The following is a 19110-nucleotide window of genomic DNA, read 5'->3' on the forward strand; positions in this document are numbered from 1 at the left end:
AGGCCACTGTACAAAGACTATTTCAAGCGGCCTCCACATGATTATCAGAACGTGTAGAGGCATTCAAAGATGAAAGGAGACCAACCCCACCAGGAAAACTCAGTATAGGGTGGCATTTGTTGACATACATCACAGAGGAGCTGACACCTTGCCTGCCTCCATAGTGCCCACCACCATTTGGTCCTCCAATGGCAGTAGTCACTCTCCTCTCCTCTCCTTTCCTTCAGTCACTTGCGAGTGGGCTTCCCTGGAAACTTCCCTGTACTGAATCCAGCTCTTTGCAGGCCAAGAACAATTCTACTTGTGAGCCTGAGGAAGAAGCTGGCAGATTCTCCACCCTCTCACCTTTGTGTGTGGGACCACGTGAGAGCAAGGGCAAGGCTGGTGGTTGCTACAGAGTCATCACCAACATGGGTCCTGAGCGTTGGCAGGTGCTGGGGGTAGGAGCCTGCCATTATGGAGCTAATAATCATAGAATTGTAGAGTTGAAAGGGACCAGAAGGATCAACTCCCTGCAATGCAGGAATCTTTCACCCAATGAGGGGCTCAAACCCACAACCCTGAGATTAAGAGCTACCCCAGGGTGGTGCAAGGTTAGGCCACTGAGAGTAGACTGCCCAGGGTCCTCCAAAATCTGGTGCTGGGCCTGAAACAGCCCAGAAGGATTTCACAACAGGGATTTTCAATCAATACTGGAATGTTGTTATTTTAACAACAAATTGTCGTGTGTTTTTTAGGTTACAGTCCAACATTGCAACTGTTTTTCTTAGCAGCTCTTTTACACTGCTCTTACACACACACACACACACACAGACACAGACACCAGCTTGATTACAGTCTTTGACTTTGTTTGCCTTCCCCAAGTCATCTAAACAGAGAAGTTAACCTTCTGTATTTTCTTGCCCACTCATTCTTAAGGCAAGCAAAACCTAAAAGAGATCTCTAATGTCTTGTTGCACACCCATGCAATTAATCTCTGTGAACTCCACTGGAAAAGCTTGTCACAGGTCATAGGCTCTGGCCCTGAGCTGCTTCTGCAGTACAGACGGACTGTATAAAGATCATAATGCTTTCTTGGTGTTCCAAGGAATGAAGAAGGAGTTTTGTGTGCTACCTCACATAGGAAACTACATGTGTGAAATCTCTGCTGGCTCCACAAAGCATGTGCTGTGAGACGGGAGCAAGTTTCCTTATAATCGTGTGTCAATCACCACTGATATATAATGCTATTAAACCTGCAGCACATAGCCCCCGGAGAAAAAGTTCACTTTAAATTAATTCATAATAAAAGCAATTTATTCGGAATGGATTGCTTTAATACCGATTAACCCAATGGCATTACTTTTGCAGAGAATATTTGGTGTTCATTTTGTTCAAAGTTCAGAGCCTTTATGCCACTGTGTTTGTAGTTCCTTATGTAATGTAATGTTTCTAATTACTGCTTTATTATTAGCTGATGATACCAAAGGAAATTGCAGAAGCAAAAGAAGTGTAGAAGTTTAAAGGGCAAATATCTTCATAGTTTATATACTATGAAGTACTATGAACTATATACCTCCGCTCCTGCTGTGTGGTATAAAGGCCAGCAGTTGTCATGAGTGTTATATAAATATAAAACTATAACAATGCAGCAATGAACTGTGAATTTCAAAGAACAAAATCACAAAACATCAAGCCAATGGTCAAAGCAGTCCTGAACACAAAGGACCTGGGAGTAAATCTCTTTGAACTCAAAGAGACTTGCTTCTCAGGAGACATGCATAGGATTGTGCTGTAAAGCTCGTGATTTTCTAATAGTTGAAGTGCGATTTGAAAGTATCTTTTCTCTGGAAATTGTTAATACCCCCTGGGAAATTGCTGCATTTTTCAAATGCTATTTGGAGTGATTTGTGTTTTACTATTGATTTTCTGAAAAGTAAATATCCTAATTTGATTATTACTCTGGGTGTAGATAGTGTGTGTTTAGAGAAAGATGGATAGGTGTTAGGTAGCTTGACAGAAATTGTGGCAGAGAAGATACCTTCATTCTTTTCCTGGAATTTGAGACTTTTTTATAAAAAAAACCCACTTCAGGCTCCAATCGGCTAAGGTTTCATTTAAATCTAATTTTCAAACTCTCAGTGTCAGAGGCAATAAGAATAAATATGGGGGTTTTACCTTCATCTCGGTAGCTGGAAGCAGCTGATATTCTGAATGTTTGTCCTTGATGATTCTGCTGATAGTTTTGAGGACTAGGAAGTGTACCCTATAGACAATAATAATCAGCTGATTAAAATGGTTTTTAATATTCCTGTCACAAGAGAATGCCAGTCATGGAGAAGCCATGTCACTTGGAATGGCAGTCTCATCTCAAAATATTAAACCATCTGGGGCCAATTGGTTTGATCACAAATGTTGAAAGAGTAGGAAAAGGATTTTTTTAAAAAAAAGGAAAATTAAGATTGACATTTCTGAATAAGCAATGAGATCTTACTGATCTAGAGAAGGAAATATTCCCTGAGAATAATAACTCCTCCTGACTTGTAATTTATTATTATTTGCCATATGTATAGTTCATTCTTCACCCAAAGGCCCGAGGGGAGAGACACATAAGGTGAAAATAGAAAAGTAAACAATAATATTAAAACATACATAACAAACTTGAATTCCACACACATCAAAACAGCAGGAGCACTAAAAATCCATTCCAATGGACCTCATTCTTTGCCCAACGCCTGGATGAAGAGGGGTATGTTCAACTGATGCCGAAACAGCAGTGCTATGGTGAAACGCACCACAGAGGAGAGATCGTTCCAAATGTATGCAGCCACTGCCAATAAAGCCTCTCCGTGGATTCCCATCCCACTGAATGAGGGAGACTGCTAGCAGGACATTCCCTACGGATCTTAACAAATGGGTATGTCAATATGGGAAGATACTTCATTCAGATATTTGGGACCAAGATCATTTAAGGCTCTAAATGGAAGTACTGGCTCATTAAATATGCCCCATAAGGCAACAGGCAATGAGTGTAGTTGTTCCACAATTGATGTTATATTTGATGGTCTCCAGGCACTCACCCAGCACCCTGACTGCTGCATTTGCACTTGTTGTAACTTCTGGACCATTTTGAAGGAAAGTTCCACGTATTGCACTGCACGAGGCCTTCAAGGTTATCAATCATTTGAGCAAATTAAACTGAGCTTTTTGATTCTCATTATCTTAAATTTCACATACTCATAACTTAAATATTACAAATTCATAAGAAACAATGCAAGCCAGAATTCATTAACACAATAAATAAGGCAATCCTGTCATTAATTCACAAATTCCTAAGATGGTTTCCTCAGCTTTTGACCAGTTTTTGAGACAGAAAGTGAAACAGGATTCAATCAGGGTATGTATAAGATTCCAACTAAGGTGACACCCTCTCAGCATGCCCCAGTCCCACCCATTCCCCCTCCCTTTCTCCAGTGGTGTCACACTGGCACAGTAGCTACACACTGGCAGGCAGAAGTGGTGGACAAGGCTGGTGGCGCCTCCTCCATGTTGTCGGTTATTGTAAATGGTGTGTGCATGTTAGCTCTTGTAAACAGTGCAGTTGCGTTCCACCACTGCAAGGACATTTAATTATTATTCTATATTTTCCCAGAGGGCATACCTGGTCAATTGGATCACAATATAAGCTAGCACATTAAGTGTCAAGTTCAGATGCGTATCCAAAGGGACAACATTCATATTGTAAGGAATGCTTTGTGTTTATTTATATGTATATGTTTAAAATAAGTTTATAATGGTGTGTGTGAGAGAGAGTGGTGTGTGTGTGTGTGAGAGAGAGAGAGAGAGAGAGAGAGAGAGAGAATATGCATATTACTGGTTTATAGGTAGTGCACAGGTGCTTAACAGATTAAGGGGGAAAACAGACATCCACATTTGGATAATTAATGTATTGCTTGATAATATTTATAGAAAGATCAAGTGCATTGGGGTCTAACATGATTCTATTAATTCTGCTTAGCACATAATGCGTTTATGAAGATATCTGGGAAGGATGTTTCACAAAGAAGTAATTAAGCGAGTCAGCTGGGTAGCTCATGTATAGCAACGTGCAAATATAGCACAGTGGAAACTAATATTCTGTTGAATAATATTCTGTTGGGTATAGGCTAAGCTGACAGAAAATAAAGCAAAGATTGCAAGTGAATGCAGTTACCTCAGAGTAAGTCCATTGAACAGAGTGAGGCTTATTTCCCAACTACACGTTGTATTAGCTGAGCTATTACGAATGCCCCCTTTTCTAAATCTGGATTTATAAGTTCCATGTAGATTCTGACCAGGTGCCAAGAACCTATAATATTAAGACGTACACATTCCTCCACAAATAGATATGTACAAAAATGACATAGTGACTTATTTAATAATGAACAGATTAATGATTAATGATTAATGAAAACTATACAGTACTTGAGATATATTGTTTTGAGGTGTAACCAAAAAAAAAAAAAAAAGAAGTGATTGGTTTCCGAATTTGCTGCCCTAACTTTAAAAAAACAACAACACACACACAAAACAAATGAAACTCCGAAGAGTACTTGGAGCCCTCTGCTTTGCATGATAGAGGAAAGCCAGCATGCTAAGAAACAGCCTCATTATTCAAAGGAAACTTGGAATTAAGAGCTGTCTGACGTGCAGCTGTGATGTGTGGGCTCCTGCAGCTACACTTTCCACCCTGAAGCTGCTTTGGATTCAAGGGGAGAAGTGCCTCCCAGAGAAGTGCCAACCTAAGTACACTTCTGAGCACCCTGTCTAGAGATGAAAAAGCACTTTCAGATTTACTTAATGGTGGGCATTAAGTTTGGTTTGGAATGGGGCTCGATAGACAAAGATTTTTCTTTTCAAGAAATCAGCCCGCAATTTAGTTAACTCTAAGAGCAACACAGGCCTTGTCATCCTCCTGGTGACATTTATTGGGAGCGCAGCAAGATCAGAATCCCTCCCCCAAAAACCACACCATGAGCTTCCCTGACCCTTACTAACTACAGAAACACTGCCAGTAGTTTCTGTTGCTTCTTCTATTGATGCATCTGCTTCTGTAGTGACATCAGGAAAGGAGGGAGGTCTCTCACCCTTTCTTCCCCACTCTCTCAAGATAGGAAACTACATTTCCCATGGTCTCTGGCACCTTGGACTCTGTTATAGCAGTGTTCCAAACTCCAGAGAGCAAGAGTGAGAACAAGAGAGAGAGAGAGAGAGAGAGAGAGAGAGAGAGAGATCTCCACCCCTTCCTTCCTGCCACTATTGGTGTCACCACATTGCATGACAATCATAGAATCATCATGGAGTTGGAAGGGTCATCTATTCTAGACCAACTCCTTGCAATGCAGGAATCTCAGCTAAAGCATCCATGACAGATGGCTATCCAACTTCTGCTTAGAAACCTCCAATGAAGAAGAGTACACAACCTCCCTTCTAAATAAAAGGTAAAGGGACCCCTGATCATTAGGTCCAGTCGTGGCTCATCTCCAAGCGCTCATCTCGCTTTATTGGCCGAGGGAGCCGGCATACAGCTTCCGGGTCATGTGGCCAGCATGACTAAGCCACTTCTGGCGAACCAGAGTAGCGCATGGAAACGCCGTTTACCTTCCCACCGGAGGGGTACCTATTTATCTACTTGCACTTTGACGTACTTTCGAACTGCTAGGTTGGCAGGAGCAGGGACTGAGCAACGGTAGCTCACCCTGTGGCAGGGATTCGAACCGCCAACCTTCTGATTGCCAAGTCCTAGGCTTAACCCACAGCCCCACCCGCGTCCCTTCTAAATAAAAGGCCCTAATTTTTGTTCTCGTAGTCTTCTGATATCTTTACCCTTGCTTGGCTAGGCCAAAATATGGTCAGTTTTTCAAGGAACGACACCATACACTTCCTATTACTAGCATGAGATGTCATTTAATAAGACATAAATGGACAGTGCCCAAATTAGCGTGGTAAGAGATGTTAGATGTGTTAATAAAAAGCTTGATTAAACACAAGAAATGACAAATGTTGCCCTCAAATTATGCCATCATACAAATGGCAAATATCTGCATATACCCCTAAATAGAAATTTCATGCATAATCTGCCATGCATAGCGATGAAAATTTGCCCCTATGTTTTATACATTAGAATAATTTTTTTGATTAGACTCTGCAGAGCAAAAGCTTTGCATATTATTACACTCCATACTGTGATGAGCAGATTTTAATGTAACATCTCCATTTTTATGTTGCTAGGCAGTTGCCGTGAAAGGTAAATTCTTGTTCCCTTCCTTTCCTGAAAAAAGACAAGTGAAATGTGGTGCTATTACATGTTTTCCCTGGAGACCGGAGCAATCAAACAACTCTATGTGTGTGTGTAGATAAAGATTACTGTTAATAGGCTGTAGAAATTTAAATCCAATCATTTATTAAAGGGATAATGTTTAACTCAACTTGTCCTGGAGTGACAGCGCTTGTTTGTGACATCTTTAAAAAGATGTTGTGTTAGGGGAATCAACACTACACTAAGGCTGCTATTAAACTAAAACCCCTTGACGATATCTATAGTGCCACATTCATTGCTGGCATGTGCATTTAAAAAAAGCAAAGAAGAACATTCAGGTACTGAGAACAATCATTCCTCCACACTAGAAAATGATACTGACAAGAAATAACCTCCTGAATTATAGAGCTCATCATGAGCGCTGGCACTGCGGAAGGAATCGCTGGTGAGTCAGCTCCCAGAATTTTTACCTTACTTGAGATACTTTTTTTTTTTTTTTTGTCACAAGCTAATCAGCTGGAAAAGGGATTTGAAGGGGGTGGGAAGGATATCTTAGTTGATATAGTTCAGAAAGCATTAGTTAAGCCTCATGAGTCTGACAGACAACAAATTATTGCCTCAACAGCTCAAATTGGGGCAGCACTTTTCCGTGTCACTCCCCTCAGCACGTTTTCATTTGTCACCTACAATCAAGAGACAAACTCTCAGGCAGGGCTCTGTGGCCTACATCTCTAAACAGCAAGCTTCTTCTATCACTTTTGTGTTTTCAACTTTGTTGTTGTTGTTTTACACTCTCATTTTGTGGACAAAGGCCTGTGATCCTATTTAGAACATTTCCATTCAGGCAGTGGAGCTGTCAAAGCAAGACTTCAAGGCAAAAATCCATCCCCGCTCCCACCATCACCCAGAGGAATAAGCAGGAGGGCTCACAAATGCAGCAGGGCTGGCTTATTATCACTTTTTGAAGTGCATGAACTAATACACAGGAGATGCGGAGGACCTTTCCTTGCTGAGGGTGCCATGAATTGAACCAGGGACCTTCGGCCTGCAAAGCAAAGCTCCACCACTAGGCTCTGTAATGGCAGATACAATGTGAATATAGCACACATCTTCCCTGCACAATCTGTAACGGTCACGATAATTTTTCTAGCTCCTGGACTAGACAAATTATTCTGTGCATGTAAAAATGTCTCCAACATGATGTTTAATACACCTTAGAAAGGACTTCTTGTGTTTCACTTATGTCAGTGCTCTGCTGCATGGACAGCTACAAATCAGGAGCCAGAGATCAGACATAGTAGAGACTATCAGTACAACAGCAAATCTCCAGGCTGACACTGAAGGTTCTTCTAAGTACAGTGGTACCTTGGTTCTCGAACTTAATCCATTCTGGGAGTCCGTTCGACTCCTGGAACCATTCGAAAACCAAGGCATGGCTTCCAATTGGCTGCAGGAGCTTCCTGTACTCAAGCAGAAGCCGTGGAAGCAGCGATGGACTTTCGGCTTCCAAAAAACGTTCGCAAACTGGAACACTTCTGGGTTTCTGGCGTTCGGGAGCCGATTTGTTCAACAACTAAGCCATTCGGGAACCAAAGTACCACGGTAAAGGGAAGTCAATGATTGGCATGGATAAGCAGAGCCTAGAACACTTCATTGCCCAGGAAATGTTCCATCCTATAGCCTTGGATGGGAGATGATCACACAGGGCAGCAACAGTTCTAGCACTCTGGATACTCCCAATACTTTTTCCTCCCCCCTCTTCTTCACAGAGACAAATCTGACAAACATTCATTAGATATGAGAGCACAAAAAGCATCAGGTGATTTGGGACAACTGTTACCTAAGCAATATGAATAGTTGGCATCTGTCTGGCTCAAGAGTCAATGGAGTGCAGCTCTGGGAGTGAAGTCAAACTGCTGGAGAATCACAGCATCTGCTGTGACTGCAAGAGACCAGGAACTTGTAACTGCTGCTTCCCACATTGTTTTTGCTGCATTAGCAGCACCAAAGTGACCTCCTAGAGGCGCAAGCCTGGGCAGTCTGTATGGCGGTTGTGGCCTGCCCAGACAACAAGACCTCCTTTTTTGAAGGAAAGCAGAGCAATACATTTGGCACCAGCTTGACTGCAGGATTTGCTGGAAAGATGTGTATAAGGAGCCATGCAACCGCCTTAGGGTTAACTCCTCAGCCTTTTTTTCTCCCGAAGATGTCCCTCAAGGCAGTGGGCATGGATTTTTCCTTCTAGCTTTGCTCCCAAAGCCTTTCTCATGAATGAATTTAGCCACAAGGCACCAGAGGTTTAGGATCAGAGCTTTCCTTCTCCTAGGTGGGCTACCTTCCCAGGTTGACAAGCCCCATCTGCCCCTCACTTCCCATGACTGCATGTGCAGAAACTGCATACAGGGGAAGTCTCTAACTCACTGAGGGTTTGAGACCCATTGGCTACCCTCAGCTGGTTTACCAGCCAGCCGAAACTGTTTCTCAGGGAGTGGCTGCTGTCGCATGCTGACAGCTTCTATGAGCCACAGATGAGAGCTGAATGCAGGATGGGGACCAAAGGCAGACAAACTATCTCAGAAGGAGCATGACGTGTCCTCAACCAAAAGTACTACCCCTCCCCTACCACCCCACAAACGCCAGTTTCCACACTGTGCAAACTGACAATATGAATTGTTGTTTAGTCATCCTAGTCGTGTTTGACTCTCTGTGACCCCATGAACCAGAGCATACCTTGGAAACTCTCATCTTCTTCTCAAAGCTTCTCCTTTTTTATGTCCATGGAGTTTTCTTGGCAAAACACTGGAGTGGTTTGCCAGTTCCTTCTCCAGGTGGATCACATTTAGTCTAAACTCTCGGCTATGACCTGTGCTTCTTGGGTGGCCCTGCACGGAATAACTCATAGCTTCCTGGAGTTATTCAAGCCCCTTCACCACAACAAGGCAGTGATCCATGAAGAGGGACAATATGAATTAGAAGTTCTTAAAATATAAGCCAAAGTAATATGCGGCTAAACTCATATAGGTTCAATAACAATGTTGGCGTACAAAACTCATAACAATTTTATTTTTTTTAAGGCCATAAACCTCTGGGTTTCAGTTCTTTAGGCCCCCTTTATGCTGGCATGGAACAAACTGATTTAATGTAGGTACATTTTGTTATTCACATTCACAGTATTTGCTTGCTACCCTAAGCGATTGCAGTGATTGTATAAGCCAAAGCTTCGTTCACTTATTCAGAACATTGCTTTTTGATAACTGCACAAATGACACTGCCCAGTAATTGGATCTTTAGCTCATAGCTGCTTGTTATCCTGCACTCTTGTTTTACAGCATTACTTGTGTGGGTGTATAGCCAGAAATATTATTTTAATTCTTGGATAGAGAATGCCTTTGATGATTTTAATAGCAGCAGGACTGGTATCTTTATTAAAAACACCGCAGTACAGTAGAAACAGTTTTTTAGTACAATGATAATCATCCAGCTAAAATAGTCTATGCAGGACCCTAGTGAAGATACATTTTCCCTTGCAAAGCTGCATTATAACTTCATCAGTAGTACTACTACTTACCGTAATTGTAGCAAGTCACTGTACAAATGCACTGTGCAACTGCATTAGCTCCCAGTAAAATTCCAAGCTCGATTCAAAGTGCTGGTCTTAAACTTAAAGCCCTACACAGGTTAGGACTCAGATATTTATTTGACCATCTCCTCGTGCATCAATCTGCCCAACTGCTGAGGTAATCTGAGACCTTTCTCCAGGTGCCCTTACAATCTGAAGTGTAACAGATGGCAACAAGACAGAGAGCCATTTCTGTGATGGTTCCTTGCCTTTGCAATACCCTCTCCAGGCAGGCCTGTCTAGAGACCTCATTACTATGTGACATGGATCCCTTTTTTGACCTTTGTCTTCCTTGATTTTTAGAAGGCAATTCTGTGTAATTTCTCATTAGAACCTTCCTCATCAGCTTATGACTGCATGATTATGCTATGCCCCTTACAGCCTAAGGATATTTTACAAGGTTTTGTAAAATTCTGGGTTTGGAGAACATAAATCCAAACCATCTCTCTTTATTTATTTTTTTCTGAAGTCATGGAAATAGGACTCAGTGACTCCCCAAGCAGCTGGACAGATTAGGGTGTGGTACCAAGCAGCCTATCATAATTATATTGGGGGGGGAGGGTAAGCCTTCTACAAAAGGGTCTGCTAGTAAGGAAAAGACTCCTAATCCTTAACACTATCATCTAAGTGCCACCCCCCCCCCCACAAAAAGTTCCCCTAGGCTTTTCAGAACTGCTACTGTAAGCGTTTTTAACTTAAAGCAGTTTGATTTTACTATCTATTTAAATTAGCTGTTGCTAGTGTGCTGCTGCCCACCCCCCTGTTTTCTTTGCTCCTGGCAACAGATGCATGACTCTTCCTGCCTCTTGCAGTTCAGAGAAACTGTTGGAGGGGGCAGTGGGAGGTTCTGCTGACCTTTTTAACTGTACAAGGTGGCCAAAGGGTTTTTAAATTTTGCACTGCAATAAAGTTTAAGTTGGTTGCAAGGAAAAATAAGTATAGATGTAAAGGAGAATTCCTGGCTGCCAAGGTCCAGGTTTGGGGCAAGTCCTCTTCGGTGAGAGAACCCCAGCAGAGATGAAAATAACAAAATATGCAACAAAGTACAGTGGTACCTCAGCTTAAGAACTAAATTCGTTCTGGAGGTCTGTTCTTAACCTGAAACTGTTCTAGCTAATGGGGCCTCCTGCTGCCGCTGCGCCGCTGCTGCACGATTTCTGTTCTCATCCTGAAGCAAAGTTCTTAACCTATTTAAAACCTTAAATATTTCCGGGTTACCGGAGTATGTAACCTGAAGTGTATGTAACCTGAAGCATATGTAACCCAAGGTACCACTGTAAAGCATGGAAATACAGGTTGTTGGAGCTTTAAAAAATGCCCCTCTAAGCTCATTCCAAAGTTCCCCTCTTCCCCAGCATAGAACAAAAATGAGAGTTAAAAATGATTTACCGGTACTTACAAACTCTCCAAAGGTCAGATTTGTATGCTTTTCCATATAGCATTCAGAAAAAGTTGCACAGGCAGGAAAACTTGACTAAGCTACATTTCATTTTGCTGTGCCCCTGTTAAATTGCCACAGCCCTTTAAGAGATGCAGTTGCACTCATCAGGGCTAGCTGTCTAGAAGAAGCTGGAGCCCTCTGTAGGGTTCAGTTTTGGCCTAGATGCTGCTTGGATGTCATCCAGAGTGCTACCTACTTTGCTTCCATTCGTCAGGGATAGGACTGAGCTGAAGTAAGCATAGGATTCTAAGCCCTACTCCTACCTGGCCACATACCCAATGCAATCCATTCTTTCTCTTTGCAACAGTAGGTATGTTGTATTATGTCCACCTAACTGTGTTCTTAGGGACATGGGTGGCGGCGTGCATTAAACCACAGAGCCTAGGACTTGCTGGTCAGAAGGTCGAATCCCCGTGACGGGGTGAGCTCCTGTTGCTCGGTCCCTGCACCTGCCAACCTAGCAGTTCGAAAGCACGTCAAAGTGCAAGTAGATAAATAGGTACCACTCCAGTGGGAAGGTAAACGGCGTTTCCGTGCACTGCTCTGGTTTGTCAGAAGCGGCTTAGTCATGCTGGCCACATGACCCGGAAGCTGTACGCCGGCTCCCTTGGCCAATAAAGAGAGATGAGCGCCGCAACCCCAGAGTCGATCACAACTGGACCTAATGGTCAGGAGTCCCTTTACCTTTAACTGTTCTACAGCAGCACATACCTCCAGTGCTAGCCTATCTTCCAAGACCCACCAGTACAATTGAAGTGGATCCTATCTATCCCCATCTAGCTGGCAAAAAGAGAGAGAGGATGTGGCAGCACTAGCATGATCCTTTACCAGAGATTACCCCATCCTGCCTCTCACTCCCACACACCCATTCTCCAAGTAGTAGTGTCAATAGGACTTTGACAATTCATATGTCCCTTCACCAGCTGCTGAAAATCAGGCTCTGCAAACAGTTCTGTGGTTAATAATTAATTTTGAAATCTATTGCACAGCAAAGAAGGCTTCAATTCTTTTCTGAAGCTGAAAGAGAAGGATTGTTTGCTTAGAAACTTTTATCCTGTGGAAAATAAATGATCTACGGTAAAAGCTTTCTGACTTTTAATTTGTGCCAAACATATATTTATTTCTGCATTCTTTATTTTCCCTAAAAAAAAGAGAGCGGAGGGGGTACCTTTTGAATGGCTGTTTGATTATTATTCTGGCAAAAGTGATTGAAATATATTTTTTTTTAAAAAAAATCAGCATCAGTAGAATTTGAGGGAGGAGAAAAAGCAACTCTTCTTCTTTTGCATAATCTCAAATCCAGAATTATGTATTGTTTTCACATTTTTTGCCAATTTTTTAAATTAAAAAATCTATAAAATGTTGCTCTCATAGCAACTGGTCAGGCTTGCATGTGCTGACACATCTGTTTTCCTTGTTTGGGAAGTGGTTACATTTTTAGCTTTATTTAGTTTAAACAGCCTTGTTGTGAATGGGGAATCAATTTCAGGAGAGGGTGTGAAAGGCTTGTCCTGGAGTCTTTTTTGCAACAGATCTCTCAGCAATTAGGGGCATAGGAAGCTGTCTTATGCCATTGATCCATTGGACTTGGTATTGCATGGTAGGAGACAGCAGGCTTCTGAATATCATTAGCTGGAACCTGCAGGAGGGGAGACTGCTGTTGGACTCAGGTTCTGCTTGCAGGTATCTTACAGGCATCTGGTTGGCCACCCTGAGAACAGGCTACTGGATTAGATGCAGGGCTGTCCCATCCATTAGGCAAGGGTTAGTGTGGTGTAGTGGTTAAGAGCGGTAGACTCGTAATCTGGTGAACCGGGTTCGCTTCCCCGCTCCTCCACATGCAGCTGTTGAGTGACCTTGGACTAGTCACACTTCTCTGAAGTCTCTCAGTCTCACTCACCTCACAGAGTGTTTGTTGTGGGGGAGGAAGGGAAAGGAGAATGTTAGCCGCTTTGAGACTCCTTTGGGTAGTGATAAAGCGGGATATCAAATCCAAACTCTTCTTCTTCTTCTTCAACTGTCTTGGGCAGCAGGATCAACAGGGGCAGCAGATTCCAGTGTAGATCTTTATTTCCACCCTTGTTCCTGATTTAGATCTTCATTCACCCTTTCTTCCCTGGTAGAGAGGGGAGTGCCAATTTGTAGTTTGCCTCAGGTGCCAAAATGTCTTGGCCTCACCCTGACTGGATGGGCCATTGGCCTGATCCAGCAGACTGTTCTTATGTACTTACATATTATGTATCAGAGATGGGGGACCTGTGGTCCTGCAGATGTTGTTGGATGCAGCTCAAATCATTCCTAACCCAGTGGATGGGTGCTTCCTGGTCTAAGAGGAGTGACAACAGCAGCAATACAACCACCATACAAATATATGATCAATTTAAAAAATAAAATAAAATAAATGGGTCCCCAAATTCACATTCAGCCTGATCTGAAAAGTTTATAAACTACTGATCTTGAGCTGAATGGCAGCAGTTCACCGTGGGCTTCTGGTAGAAATTTTTCTCAGTCTACCTGGAGAGGCTAGCGAAGAAGGGCAGAAGGGCCAAGATAGCATGCAGGCCTCAGGTTTGCTCATGAAATGTCGTGGCCGGGTGTTACATGGAAACCAAGCCTTTTATGTCTGCTTCTTGCCACTTATGCAGTGTTCCCATTTCGCACCACAGGTAGCTTCAGGGCCTTATCCATTTTGCTCTTTCAACAGCTCCCATCTATTTTATTATTATGAAGAAGAAAAATTCTGACAAAGAGGAAGGAGATTTTATAGGTGAGCTGTTTGAGGCGACATTGTATTCTCCTTTTCCTTAACTCCAATTAAGGACAGTCTGCAGAGCCACTTTCCTGCCGTGATTTAGAGGAGCCCCAATAAGATGTGCCATTTCCATGTGAGGCTGACCTTTATTTTTAAAGCCTGCACTTAAAGATCAGCGCCAGACGCAGGTTGGCTTTATGTATGTCTTAATAAGGTACAGATGGCTCTGATTTCCATTACAACTCTTTATTTAAAAAATGTTCCACTACATTTATTTTGTGTTTGTTCCTTTTAATATTTATACCCTTTTATTGCTCCAGTTGCATGAAATTCAAAGGCCTCAGGTTTAGTTGTAATCCAACCACAGGCCCATGAGCTTGGCTGCTGATTTGCATAAGAGCCTTATGCATCAGCAGCTAATTCTGTGAATGCTGTCTGTCTGAGAGGCTGATTTTGTTCTCAGAGTGAAAAGAACGAAAGTCTGTTCTTCATTTTCAACATGAAAAAAAAATGTGGCAGAGAGAGCTTCAAAGTGATTCATTATTCTGTATTAAATTTTAGATTATGGGGAAAAAATATGCCACACGTTTCAGTGAATATGCATTTATTATTCGTGTGTATCAGGACAGCAGTTTACAAGTGTGTCATTTCTTTTTAATTTACATATTCACGATAAACAACTTTTTTATTAAAAGAAAAATGTGATGGGTTCCTGTTTGACTTGGCTATTTCCAGGAAACACTGAAACCATCAGTCCAGGGTGGTTTCCTGCGTATCACCACAACGCAAAGCAAAAGAGAATACAGATTTGCATAATAGTTGTAAGTGTTGCATTATATACAGAGATGAAAATTCAGAAATGATTACAATAATTTAAATGACGATTCGGTGCATCTCATTACATTGGGAAAAGGTTGCCTTCTCAGTCCACTGTCCGGATACCAAAAACTGATGGGCAACTTCAGGTAAGGCTGGGAAAGAAACCCATCAGGAATCCTGAAGAGCCACTGCCAGCCAATGTAGACAATGAGCTAGGTACAAAAAAATTGTACCTTCAGTTTTTTGCTAACTCCATTTAGAATCTCTCCAATGGCTCACTCGCTCTCTCCCAACTGCTGAGGGACAAACTAGATATCCACTTATTACATACATAACATGGCTATATCTTGTTCTTCCTTAAATAATTACTGGTGTGTAGAGTCTGATTCTTACTGGGAAAACAGTGCATGGAGTGGAGAGGCTTATCTCTTCAGTCGCCCACTGCAATCTGAACAGAGTTCAGCTTCTGCACCTCCACGCTAAGAGCCTTAGAAAAAGACTCCTCATTGGTGCCAGTGGGAAGGGTGTGAAATCTCCCCTTTGAAAATGGGGGGCTGGGGGGCTGAAGAGACAAGTGTCCCTCTCCATCTGCTGCCTTCCCTAATAAGATATGCTGTTGATTTAAGAAAAACAAGGCAAGAAGCTGCCTTCTACACATTGATCACATGGCAAATTGGGCCCACATTCCACAATAATTTGTCCCGGGCCACACCTTTGCAGATGAATTGCCCATTGAGGGAAACATCCAGAGTTGTTGTTGTTACTGTTATTTAATTACTTAATTATTTGATTAAATAACACCCTTCATCTGAGGATCATGCAGGGGTTTACAGTATAAATAATATTTTTGTACTGTATGGCAAAGGCATAACTCCCTTTGTAGTTGGACAAAGCTATAGTGATAAGCAAGCAATAAGAAAGCAAGCAATATGTTCAGTTTAGAACACCAGCATGTTCTCCATATCAAAGCCTAAAAGGAGCTCAGCTGGGTACCCTTGTCTGGTACCACACGCCTCTTTAACTTCAGTCCCTTGTTCCGGGATGCTCCTGTTTAGGAAACAGAAACAATAATAACCAAAATAAATAATGGATGTGTGAGTTCATCTCAGGATGCAAAAGCTAGAATCAGAGGAAGAGCACTGGATTTTCAGCACCAGCAAGCTCGCGCTTGAGGAAGACTGCAAAAAGCAGCAACAGCAGAGCCCTTGGCACTTTGAGAGCACGTTTTGGGCAGGCCACTTCAGCAGCACACCAGGGGCTGCAGCAGTGACCCGCAGTGAAGAAGCCAACGTGAGCACAACTAATTACTCAAACACCAACAGCACCACTGCTTGCAACCATCAGCCCTAAGTGGCAACTAAATGTGCTGTCAGGCCATTTTGAGGGAAGATGGACTACGCACCCGTTCTTTTGCAAACAGCACATTTTCAGCCTAAGCTTCCTTTTATCATTGCAGCAACATACAGAATAATTTTCTTCAGCAAACAAAGCAGCACACAGAGGGATGAGTAAAAGCAACACCTCCAGAACACAGCAACAGAAAATAAAACCCATAGTTAAGACTTTAATGCTAACAGTACGTCTGAAAGAAGTAGGGATGGAGGGATTAGTTTCAATTCACATTTAAAAGCAAATCTTTCTAATCTGTACTTTCTGAAAAAATATGAGAACTACTGGTAAAACACCCAATTTGCACTTCTCTGAATTTTGCAATGCAGTTCTCCAGCCATATGTAAATGCATATACTAGGGCAAAGTGTTCATATAAATGCATATGTTAATACAAATGACATCCAACGATGCATTGCGTTGGGGGAAACTGTGCTGCAAAATGTGCAAATTAGGTAAAATTACATAGAAATGTGTACATTAGGAGAAATTTGCACTAAAATGCTGCTAAATTTTCATGAGAAGTTTAAAAAAAAATAATTCACAAACTGCTGAGGAAGTGTGGAGAACTGAACTTAAGAATGGAAAGATGAGAAACTGAAAAATACTGAAATTGACAAATTCATCATCCCTTCTAAGGAATAAGTCCTATTGAACTCAGTGGTACTTATTCTGAGCAAGCATGCTTAGGCTTGCAATATAATGATAAAACTCAGTAGTGTAACAGGACAACAACGGAGAGGAATGTATCTCTTGTACTTTTTCTCAGTCGGAGCAACAATGTTACCTGCCGGAGTGGTATTTACCAATGTTGTAAGCTTGGGGCGGGAGGGATTGATCCCTTTGTTAGGTAGTCTAGTGTAGCATGATGGAAACACAGGATTCAGGCAGTTGGTAACAGGAACAGTTTTTATTATCGAGTAGCAGAATGGAGTTTTGTTGTGGCTGTTGCTGATGCACTTTTTAAAAGCCTCTACAGAAACCCCAGAGGGGTTTGTCCCAGAGGGACAAAACTAGGGCTGACCATTAGCAAAAACCCCAGTGGTTGTTTTCACACATTGCATAATAGGTTCGTTCAGGTGGTGTTGGTTCAAGGTCACACAGCATCTCATTCATATATAAATACACAAACACAAAACACAAGTGATTGCCTTTTGGATTCCTCAAGGGGATGAGGCTATGGGAGCTGTCAGGATGGTTCCTGAATTTTAAAATTTCCCGCTACATTTCTGGTGAAGCTGCAATAACTGGGGTGGGGGAGAGACTCAAAACCATCAAATAGACTCACCTTTATCAAATAGTTCACACATAAATATCTAGTAAGAGGGAGAAGGAGAAGGTGGTGCAATCTGGCAAACCAGAGTGGATTTTTCAGAGAGAGGATTTAGCCCTGGACTCAACAGTGTGATTCATTCTACTGATTTCCATAGTTCCTCAGTGTGAAAATCTCAACATGAAAGAAACTTTCCCCCTAACAATGTTCTAGTTCAGTCAGTCATGATTATTGTGTAAATTGAGTCTGTAAAATTGTGTCTTACAGTTTCACAGCTGGGAGAAGAATTTTTTTCCTCAAGAAAGGTGATGGAGCATTGAGCCAGATTATCACATGAAGTCTGTGTGTGTGTGTGTGTGTGTGTGTGTGTGTGTATAAACTTCAACTTCATTTTTACATTTATTTATGTTAGACAACTTCACTACCTCCCTTACTTTTAAGTAGAAAATACTTTCTTACCCACCTATGAACACCAAGCAGTCTATGGTTAGTGTTTCAGTCCTGGATTAGGACCCAGTTTTCCTATCTCTAAGTATGTACGATCCTTTGTACAATTTAGCCCTGTTCTTCAGATCCTGAAGATGATCAGTTAGCTGTTTTCTTCTTGCCTGCTCTAATCTGTCCACCCACCCCACCTGTATACATACACCTATCCGTTGCAGGAAAAAATAGAGTCATTCCCAAACAACTTGGTTAATGGCCAACTATTGTTTGATTTCAGGAAGTTCACCGCTTTTGGAGCACTGCTTATTACAGAAAGATAGGATAATGTAATAGATGGGGTAATTTTGGCTTTTCCTATATTAAAAGAAACAAATTATTATCACCGTAAACAGAAATAGGCCATACATATCTACTTTCTAACATTTATATGTTTATTCTCCACAGTGATATTCCTTAATTGATCTGGTACTTGGATTCAACAGCCATTTTTGCACAGTTTTGTCACTGTGAATATTCCTGCTGTGCTCAGCCTATTTGTTTTTTCTCTCAGTCAATCCCTGTGGTCGGCAAAGTGAATCCTGTCACATTCATCCGTGTGTGCTGAAGAAACAACAGATAGCCTCTGAAGTGAACTGAGATATTCTGGACAACTGGCTGTCATTGGATCTGACAGAAGGCCCTTCAATTATTGAGCCTGCTAAGGACATCTATGTCAAACATAGATAGCAGCCTTTCTGCATGCCTCTGTTGCAGCTTCCTTCTAGTATGTGTGGAACTTCTGCCACATCTTCATGCTGAACTTTATACCCCTTAAAAGGGGTTATCTGAAATGTGGCAATACGGCATTAACTGTTGGAAGAAACAAACACAACTGCATATCCTTCCCTACTTCATTCTGAATCTTGATCCTTCGTTCTAATTGAACGAAATATCCTCATTAGTGTCAATTTAGCATAGAGAAATGAAACATTTTCAGGTGTTTCTTTTGAAACACTTGAAAACTAGTATTTTATCCAACGCTTCCGTTTCTCTGAAAAGAAAAACTGAAGATTCTGTCTTACAAATATCTAACCATTTGAAAATGAAGTATTAAAGTG

At 41.8% G+C, this 19110-nt stretch overlaps 1 long non-coding RNA gene across 1 annotated transcript in view; it reads right to left on the minus strand.

The window, feature by feature from the left end:
• The window catches only part of LOC307223522, a 59163-nt gene that overhangs the window by 6573 nt on the left and 33480 nt on the right, over nt 1–19110 (minus strand). The window contains exon 2 of the long non-coding RNA XR_013842122.1: nt 2158–2245. This is a non-coding gene — a long non-coding RNA (uncharacterized lncRNA). The remainder of the gene's footprint in view (nt 1–2157; nt 2246–19110) is intronic.

The sequence above is a fragment of the Podarcis cretensis genome (genome assembly GCF_951804945.1).
Source record: "Podarcis cretensis genome assembly, chromosome: 9".
Classification (NCBI taxonomy): Eukaryota; Metazoa; Chordata; class Lepidosauria; order Squamata; family Lacertidae; genus Podarcis; species Podarcis cretensis.